The sequence below is a fragment of the Mus caroli genome, chromosome 2 (genome assembly GCF_900094665.2).
Source record: "Mus caroli chromosome 2, CAROLI_EIJ_v1.1, whole genome shotgun sequence".
Lineage (NCBI taxonomy): Eukaryota > Metazoa > Chordata > Mammalia > Rodentia > Muridae > Mus > Mus caroli.
In genome coordinates, this window is record NC_034571.1 from 125,264,860 (window position 1) to 125,273,592 (window position 8,733).

At 44.7% G+C, this 8,733-nt stretch overlaps 1 long non-coding RNA gene across 3 annotated transcripts in view; it reads left to right on the top strand.

The window, feature by feature from the left end:
* The first annotated feature begins 8,561 nt into the window (after positions 1-8,561).
* LOC110289282 overlaps positions 8,562-8,733 on the top strand; it is a 22,104-nt gene continuing 21,932 nt past the window's right edge. For all 3 annotated transcript variants that reach the window (XR_002377330.1, XR_002377329.1, XR_002377328.1), the window contains exon 1: positions 8,562-8,624. This is a non-coding gene — a long non-coding RNA (uncharacterized LOC110289282). The remainder of the gene's footprint in view (positions 8,625-8,733) is intronic.

Below are 8,733 nucleotides of genomic sequence, written 5' to 3' on the forward strand. Positions count from 1 at the left end.
AAGGAGGGAAGGAGGGAAGGAGGGAAGGAGGGAAGGAAGGAAGGAAGGAAGGAAGGAAGGAAGGAAGGAAGGAAGGAAGGAAGGAAGGTGGGTGTAGTTAAAAGCCCATGCCAGAAGCTGGGAGATAGCTCAGTGGTTGAAGCACTTGATGTATAAGTATGAAGACTGGCATTTAGATCTCCAGGACCCAGGTAAATTCTGGGTGGGCATGGGAGCCCACCTGCAAATTCAGCTCCCTGAGGGTGGAAACAAGGGATCCTAAAGCAAGCTGACTAGCCACACTGGCCGTATTTGGGTTCACTCAAGAAACCCTGCCTCGATGAATAAGATGGGAAATCAGCAGAGTCCCAACATTAATCTCAGGCTTCCATATACACAGGCAACACGCTTACACACATCTACACACGTGTCTACCCCAAGCTAATGCATACACACAGTTACACACAAGAGAAGGAAGCCCATGTCACTCTACTTTTCCCAATGACAACCTACCTCATTGCTCTGTCCTTTTGAAATTGTGTATTTGTTTCTCTCCATCCTAGTTCTTGTTGACAATGTAGCGTTTTAACTTTTATTGAGATATTACATATATGATTCACATATATTATAGTGTACACACACACATTTTCCATATCAGTCATAAAGATGCATCTTTAATGGGTATTCAGAAACTTAAGCCCATCCATATAACCAGAACTAGATTTTTAAAAAATGTCTGAGAAGCCAGATTCCCAAACTCAACAATAGAAAACCCAACATCTCTATTCAAAACCAGACAAAACCCTGGATATTTCACTAAAGACTATAAAAATGGCCAAACAACACCTGCAAAGGCACTCAATAGACTTTAGGAACGTGTACATCAAAGCTAGTGAGGCCAAATTCAGTGGCACAAGCTTATAGGAGGATTACCAGTTCAAGGGACATAGTGTAAGCTCTGTAGTATATACCATGTCCTTCAGGGAAGCAAGCAAAGGTTCCTCTTCCCCACATGCCCATGGGACACAGCCCTCTCCTGCCCTTCACAGCATGCCAGCCTGTGGGGCCATGAGCTGAGATGCAGTCATTGCCTTATTGGGAGGTCTCAGATGCATGTCAAGGAAGGCCTGTTGCTAACAGCAGCTACTGTGGTGGGATAAATGCTTAGAGAAGGTGACTAAACTCCATCTGAAGCTCAGAGCACCACCTGGATCCCGTCCTTCCTGACAGTCACATTTCCAGGTCATCCATGCCTTCCCTTGCCTGATGTGCCTTCAAGCCACCTTGAGTTCCTGGAGCATGAATGTAATGAGGTTCGATGAGATTCCAGCATATTCCCGAGTTTCTAAAACATATCCTCAAAGAGTAATACCCAATATTTAAAACTCTTCAGTTGGTCATTTTTGAGGACTAGGTAATCCCTGGTGTGTGGCTTACACAGAGGTGGAACGTGGTAGCTTATGTGGTGTTCCACATGAGGAAGCTTCTAGAGATGGCCCTGACTTTGAATATGGCAGGATCTTGCAGAGAAGAGCTGCGTGGTCTCTAAGTCCAGAGACAAGTCTATCAGGCATGTACCACATAGCTTCCTATCCCTTCTCTTCCTGCTGCAGCCTTTAGAGGCCTTTCAGACAGGCAAGCTGGTGAGCCAATCAGAATCATCCAGCAGTTGGTTCCCTGGAAACAGAATCAGTTAAACTGTCAGAGCCCCAACCAGACTGTCTTGCGAATCTGGACAAGATGGCCCTTCTTGAGTCAGTCTGGACTCCAGACTGAGGTGCACTAGTGAGTCAGGGGAATGTTGGTGGAAAGATGGAAGTCAGGAAGGTGACCAGTGGTCAACAGGCTCAAGCCATCCAGGCACACACACCATGTGGGTGTGCCCAGCACCTTGGGGGATGAAACAGCTTCTAGTAGAGGGACTCCCCTGGATAGGAAGCCACTGTGCCTGGTAAGAGTGACACACCACACTAAAGTTGCAGCATGCCAGCTTCTTCTGGTTCCAGCCATGTCCCAGGGATGGATGTTTCTGTGCAGCCTGCCTCCCTCCCCATTTTTTTTCATTTTGAGTGGTTAGAGGCAAGCTGTGATGGGGAGGAAGTGGGTAGAGGAGATCAAAGCACATGGATGGGGAGGTACTGGGATCTGATCGGTCAGAGAGCAGAGGACCCTGGTCCCTCTGAAAAAGGAGACATGAACCATCAGGGGCTTATGCTATAGCTCAGCATCTATCGCCAACTAGCAGAGTTTTCCCCCTTTGCATCATGGCCTCAAAGGAGAGACAACTGGTGCTGAGCTCAAGTTCAATCTTAAAGGCACACACACCCATAGAGATATAGTCAGACACAGGCAGCTACAGAGACACAAGACTACAGACCCACTGTAGTCTTCCCTGTGCAACAGGAAAGAGGGTATCGCAGGCAAGCCTTCAGGAAGCCTTCTGTGAAGGAGTGCTCTGGGATCCACTTGGGCCCCCTCCATGTCAGAGTGAACTCTTGGGAGCTGGGTAGTTAGAAGGGGACTCTGAGAATCAAAATTGTTTAAAGTGCAGATTCTAAGAATGTGTATGAGGCTAGGACATGAGATGTGAGAGCAGGAAGAGGGGGTCCCATGTGGAAATGGGGCTCACAGCCCATCTGTGTCAGAGGGCTGCAGACATTTGCATATAAACTGGAAACACTGCCCAGGACATAGAAGGAACTCCTACCTGCTGCACATCTCACAGTGTCACTGTCCCCATCTGTGGCATCTCTGTGTTGTCACCACTTGCAGCAGCCAGGTTCTTCCTTCCTCTGAGATGGTTGCCCTCAGCAGTCCTCTTTTGGGGACTGATATGTTCCCTGGGGACAATGGTCAGGACACCTGTCCCTCCCTTGTACCTCTCAGCCTAGCAGAGATGAGGACTGAGATCCAAATCCACAGAGAGTCAGGACTTTGGTCTCAAAAGGAAAGGCAGAAATAGGCTCCTCATCTATCTGGGTAGAGAGGCTCTGGGGATGGCACCCAGACTCGGGGAAACTCTGCTACCCCACAATCCATTAATGTCCCCAAACTCAGCAGACCTTTCAGATACCCAGGACAAACATGCTGAGAAAGAACTCAAGGAAAAAGTTCAATTCACAATCTCAACCAATCAAAACCAAAGCAAATCAACCAGCCAAACAAAACCCACTTGGGATAAAAGTGTAGTCAAGGAAGTAAAAGACCCTATAAATACTCAAGAGAAAGATGGAAGACACTCGATGGTAGAAAAAACCCCATACCATGGATTAGAAGAAAGGACGCTGTGAAAATGTCTGCCTTGCCAAAAGCAATCTACAGACACAGTCACTGTCAATCAAACCTCAACAGAACTAGAAAAGAAAGAATCCTAAATGTCATATGGAGAGTGGCATGGCAGGAGGCAAGGACATGAATGCTCCTCCCCTGTCTTCTGGTATCTGCCAGAGATATCTATGGGTCTGTGCCTAACATGCATCTCTCTGTCTGTGCCCAGGGGCCACACACCCTTGAGGTGACCAGCCAGAAGGTCATCCATTGCCCTGATGATATAGGCTGTGTGCTAAGCAACAGATGCAGAACAACCCTAAAGCATTGTTAATACTGTTCCAATCTTTAGCAGAAGGGCCTTGATGCTAACTCCTATGTTCTCCAATAAAGCCTCTTTGCCAGGCCCAAACACCTCAAAAACAAACAAACAAACAACAACAAACTACACAGAAGCACCAAAGACTCCAGATAAAGCGACCCTGAGGGAAACTAATGTTTGAGGTACCACCATTTCTGCTTTCGATCTGTACTACAAAGCCATAGTAGCAAAAGCAGCATGGCGCCGGCACAGACACTGGCATGGAGAGCAGAAGAATAGAGTAACGGAGCCAGATGTAAACCTGTGTAGCCATAGTAACCTGAGTTTTGACAAAGAGGCAGAAAATACATCTTGGGAAGACGGCCTCTTTAGAAAGCACACTGGGGAAATAGGACATCATGTGTAGAAGAATGGAACTAGATCTCAAAAGCTTGTCCTGCTCAGAAATCAAATCCAACTGGATCACAGACCTGAACCTCTGACACCATCAAAAGAAAAAAATGGAGAAAACCCTGTAAGATGGAAGCACAAGCTAGGACTTCATCACCAGGATGCCTGTCACTCAGGAAATTAGACCAAAAGCTGATAAATGGGATCATATGAAATTCAAAAGCTTGTCTACAGCAAAGGAAATGAGTAAGCTAAGAGACAGTCCGCAGAATGGGATAAATTCTCTGTTAGTTACACATCTGATGGAAAGTATCCAGACTAAGCAAAGAATTAAAAAACTAAAGAAATCAACTCAGTAAATGGGCTACTGGAAGGAACGGCTCCTAAAGCATGAGACCCAAATGGTCAGTAACTATGAAAGCTGCCCACCACATGCCCATCAGTGAAATGCAAGCCAAAGTCACACTGAGAGTCCATCTCACTCCCTCAGAATGGCTGTCATTAAGAAAGTAATAACATTCAGGAGTGGTGGTGCATCTCTGAGTTTGAGGCCAGCCTGGTCTACACAGTGAGTTCCAGAACAGCCAGGACCATGTAGAGAGACCCTGTATCAAGAAGAAAAAAGAAAAGAAAAGAAAAGAAAGAAAAAGGAAAAGAAAAAGAAAAGGAAAAAGAAAAAAAAAGAAAAAGAGAGAAAGGAAGGAAGGAAGAAAAGAGAAAAGAAAAAAGAATCAATAACCAATTGGTAAGGATGTGGCCAAGGGAAAAGATATTTGCACTTCAGATGGCAATGTAAAATAGATCAACAACCATGGAGGTTAGTGTGTATAGCCTTGTGGGGTGTTCCCTATAATGGATTAACTGAGGAAGAGAAGACCAGGGCCTGGTTTACTGATGGTTCTGCACATTATGCAAGTACCATGCAGAGGTAGACAGCTGTAGCCTCACAACCCTGAAAGCCAGGTGAAGGGAAATCTTCACAGTGGGCAGAACTTCGGACAGTACACATGGTCATACATTTTGTTTGGAAGGAGAAACGGCTAGATGTGTGATTGCTCACTGATTCGTGAGCTGTAGCCAATGGATTGGCTGGATGGTCAGAGACTCGGGAAGAATAGGACTGGAAAATTGGTGAGACTTCTGTGAAAGAAGTATGTGGCTAGATCTCTCCAAACGGGCAAAGGATGTGAAGGTACTTGTGTCTCTTGTAAAAGCTTATCAAAAAGTGACTTCAGCTGTGGGGGAGTGTACTGGCTATTTTTGTGTCAACTTGACACAGCTGGAGTTATCACAGAGAAAGGAGCTTCAGTTGAGGAAATGCCTCAGTGAGATCCAACTGTAAGGCATTTTCTCAATTAGTGATCAAGGGGGAAAGGCCCCTTGTGGGTGGGACCATCCCTGGGCTGGTAGTCTTGGGTTCTATAAGAGAGTAGGCTGAGCAAGCCAGGGGAGGCAAGCCAGTAAAGAACATCCCTCCATGATCTCTGCATCAGCTCCTACTCCCTGACCTGCTTGAGTTCCAGTCCTGACTTCCTTTGGTGATGAATAGCAGCGTGGAAGTGTAAGCCAAACAAACCCTTTCCTCCCCAACTTGCTTCTTGGTCATGATGTTTGTGCAGGAATAGAAACCCTGACTAAGACAGGGAGTTTACTAATAGAGTAGATTGGACAAACCATTCTATTGACAGTAAGCCTCTTTCCCACCCACTCCTGCCATCCATTCAGCCGTCCCAGTAGGCCCATGAACAAAGTGGCAATGGTGGCAGAGCATGGGATCAATAACATGGATTGCCACTCACCAAGGCTGACCTGGCTACAGTTGCTGCCAAGTTCCAGATCTGCCAACAGCAGAGACCAACACTGAGACCCAGATATAGATAGCACCGTTCCATTAGGGTGACCAACCAGTTGACCTGGAGTCAGGTTGACTACATTGGTGCACTTCTTTTGTAGAAAGGGCTACACATTGATCTTACTGGAGTAGATACTTATTCTGATTATGGGTTTGCCTTTCCTACATGTAATGCTTCCGCCAGAACAGAATTAAGTACATGGACTTATAGAATATCTCATGGTATTCCATACATATTGCTTCTTTCCAAGAAACTCATATCACAGCCAGAGAAGTGTGATAGTGGACCCAAGATCATGGAATCCACGGGTCTTATACTATCTTGAAGTAGCTTTCATGATAGAAAGACAGAACAGCCTTTTGAAGACACTGTTCCAGCACCAATTAGGAGGCCGCAACATGGAGAGCTGAGCAGGGTTCTTTAGAAGGAGGTATATGCTTTGAATCCATGTCCGATACATGGTACAGTTTCTCTCATAGCCAGGATCCACAGGACTAGTAATCAAGGAGTGGAGAAGGGAATAGCTCCACTTACTATCACCTCTAGAGACCCACTAGGAACATTTTTGCTTCCCGTTCCCATGGTCTTAAGTTCTGATGGCCTAGAAGTTTTGGTTCCAAAGAGGGCTGTGTTCTTTGCAGGAGATACAACATCCCAGTTCCATTGAACTGGAAGCTCAGACTTCCCCGTGGTCACTTTGGGCTTATAGTAACCTTTAAGCTAACAGGCTAAGACAGGAATAACAGTGTTAGGAGGAGTGATTGAACCACACTACCAAGAGGACATTGTATTCCTTCTTCATAATCTAAGTAAGAAAGATTAAGTCTGGAGTGCAGTTTCTCAAACAGTGTGGGTCACACCCCCTTCTGGGGAACCAAAGGACCCTTTCACAGGAATCACCTAAGACCGTCAGAAGACACACATATTTACATTATGGTTCATAACAATAGCAAAATTACTGCTATGTAGTAGCAATAAAAATTATTTTATGGTTGGGGTCACCATAACACAAGGAACTGTATTCAAGGATTGAAGCATTAGGAGGGTTGAGAACTGCTGCTTTAGGGCATTTCTTGATGGTGATACCATGTCTTGTGATTAAAGTCAATGGGAAACTGCATCAGCCTAATTCAGGCAGGATGATGAAGGGCACAGACCATTTAGACCACGGAGAAGGTGTGGGTCACTTCTCCAGGAAAAGAGCCAAGACCTGCTGAGGTGCTTGCTGGGGATGGAGGAAATACCAAATGGGTAGTATCAAAAGCTAAGGCCATGTGACCAGCTACAGAAATGAGTGTTTGCTATATTTTGTTAAGAATGGGCTTGTACAGATATTTATATCTTTATACCTTGATTTCTTTATTATGTAATGTTACATCAATTAAGAGAATATCAGTAATTATCCTATTTAAGTTTGAGATACTAAAAGAATGTCTCTCAAGGGGAATTGTCATCTAGTCTAAATTTATAATGTGTTTGTGCTTGTGTGAGGGATAGTTGTATCATGTTAGACATAACTATGACCTGGTTGTTGTTTTTATTTAGAAAGAAGCATAACCTAGGGAGATGTGATTGTGGGTCAGCTTGGCAGTGAATGGACTTGTGATGCCTATTCTTGGTTGTCAATTTTCCTACATCTGGATTAATTAAAACCCAAACAACTGGGTACACCTGTGAGGAAATTTGTCCTTAGTTAAATCAATTGAAGTGTGAAGACCCACTTCAACTATATCTAATCTAGATCTTTGAGGTGGGACAATAAACATTTAATCCAATTCTTTTGAGGTGGTAAAACCTACCTTTAATCTGGGCCACACCTTCTGTGCCAGCCTAAATAAAGGACACAGAAGAAGAAAGCTTGCTTGCTCTTTGCCTGCTTGCTCTCACTCTCACTAGCAAGTCCATTCCTTCAGTGGCATTACACCCTACTTCTTTAGGGATTGCAGTGTATACTGAAGACCAACTGAGACATCTAGCTTCGTGAACTGAACAATTACTGGATTCTTGGACCTTCGGTTAGAAGGTAGCCATTATTGTATTAGCTAGACCACAGTCCATAAGCCATCCTAATAACTCCCCTTGATTGATTGATTGTTTGATTGATTGATCATACATACATACATGCATGCATGCATACATACATACATATATACATACATACACAGACAGACAGACAGGTAGGTTGATTTATTCTATAAGTTCTGTTTCTCTAGAGAACATTGACCAATACACCATGTGACTATGCACCACTTCTGGTTATTCAGCTAAAGGACAACGCATCACAGTGCATCAAGTTTACTGCAGCACTATTCATAATAGCTAAGCTATACAACCAACATAGGTGTCCATCAACAGAGATATAGTGTGATGACCATTCTTAGTTATCATTTGATTGCATCTGGCATGAACTACAATCCAGAAATGGAGGGCACCTTTGTGAGACTGTTTGTTTGTTTGTTTTGAAGTGGGTGAATTCACTTTCAGTCCAGGCCTTTAAGATAGGAGGACTCATCTTTAATCTGGGTCTTGAGGGAGGAAGACACACCTTTAACCTAGGCCACACCCTCTTATGGAAGAATACATAAGGACATGGAAGCAGGAAGCTTTTGCTCTTTGCCTGTTTGCTCCCTCACCTTGCTAGCAAGTCCATTTACTCACTGGTATTAAAGCCTTCTTCCTTGGGATTCCAGCTTATACTGAAGACCAGCTGAGACATCCAGCTTTGTGGACTGAACAACTTCCGGATTCTTGGACTTTCTGTTCATGTTCATAGCCTGCCATTGTTGGACTAGCTACTAGCTGAATCACAGCGTGTAAGTCAGTCTAATAAATTCCATATATGTAGGTATGGAGGGGAGAGGGAGGGAGGGAGAGGGAGGGAGAGAGGAAGGAGGGAGGGAGGAAGGGAGGGAGGGAGGGAGG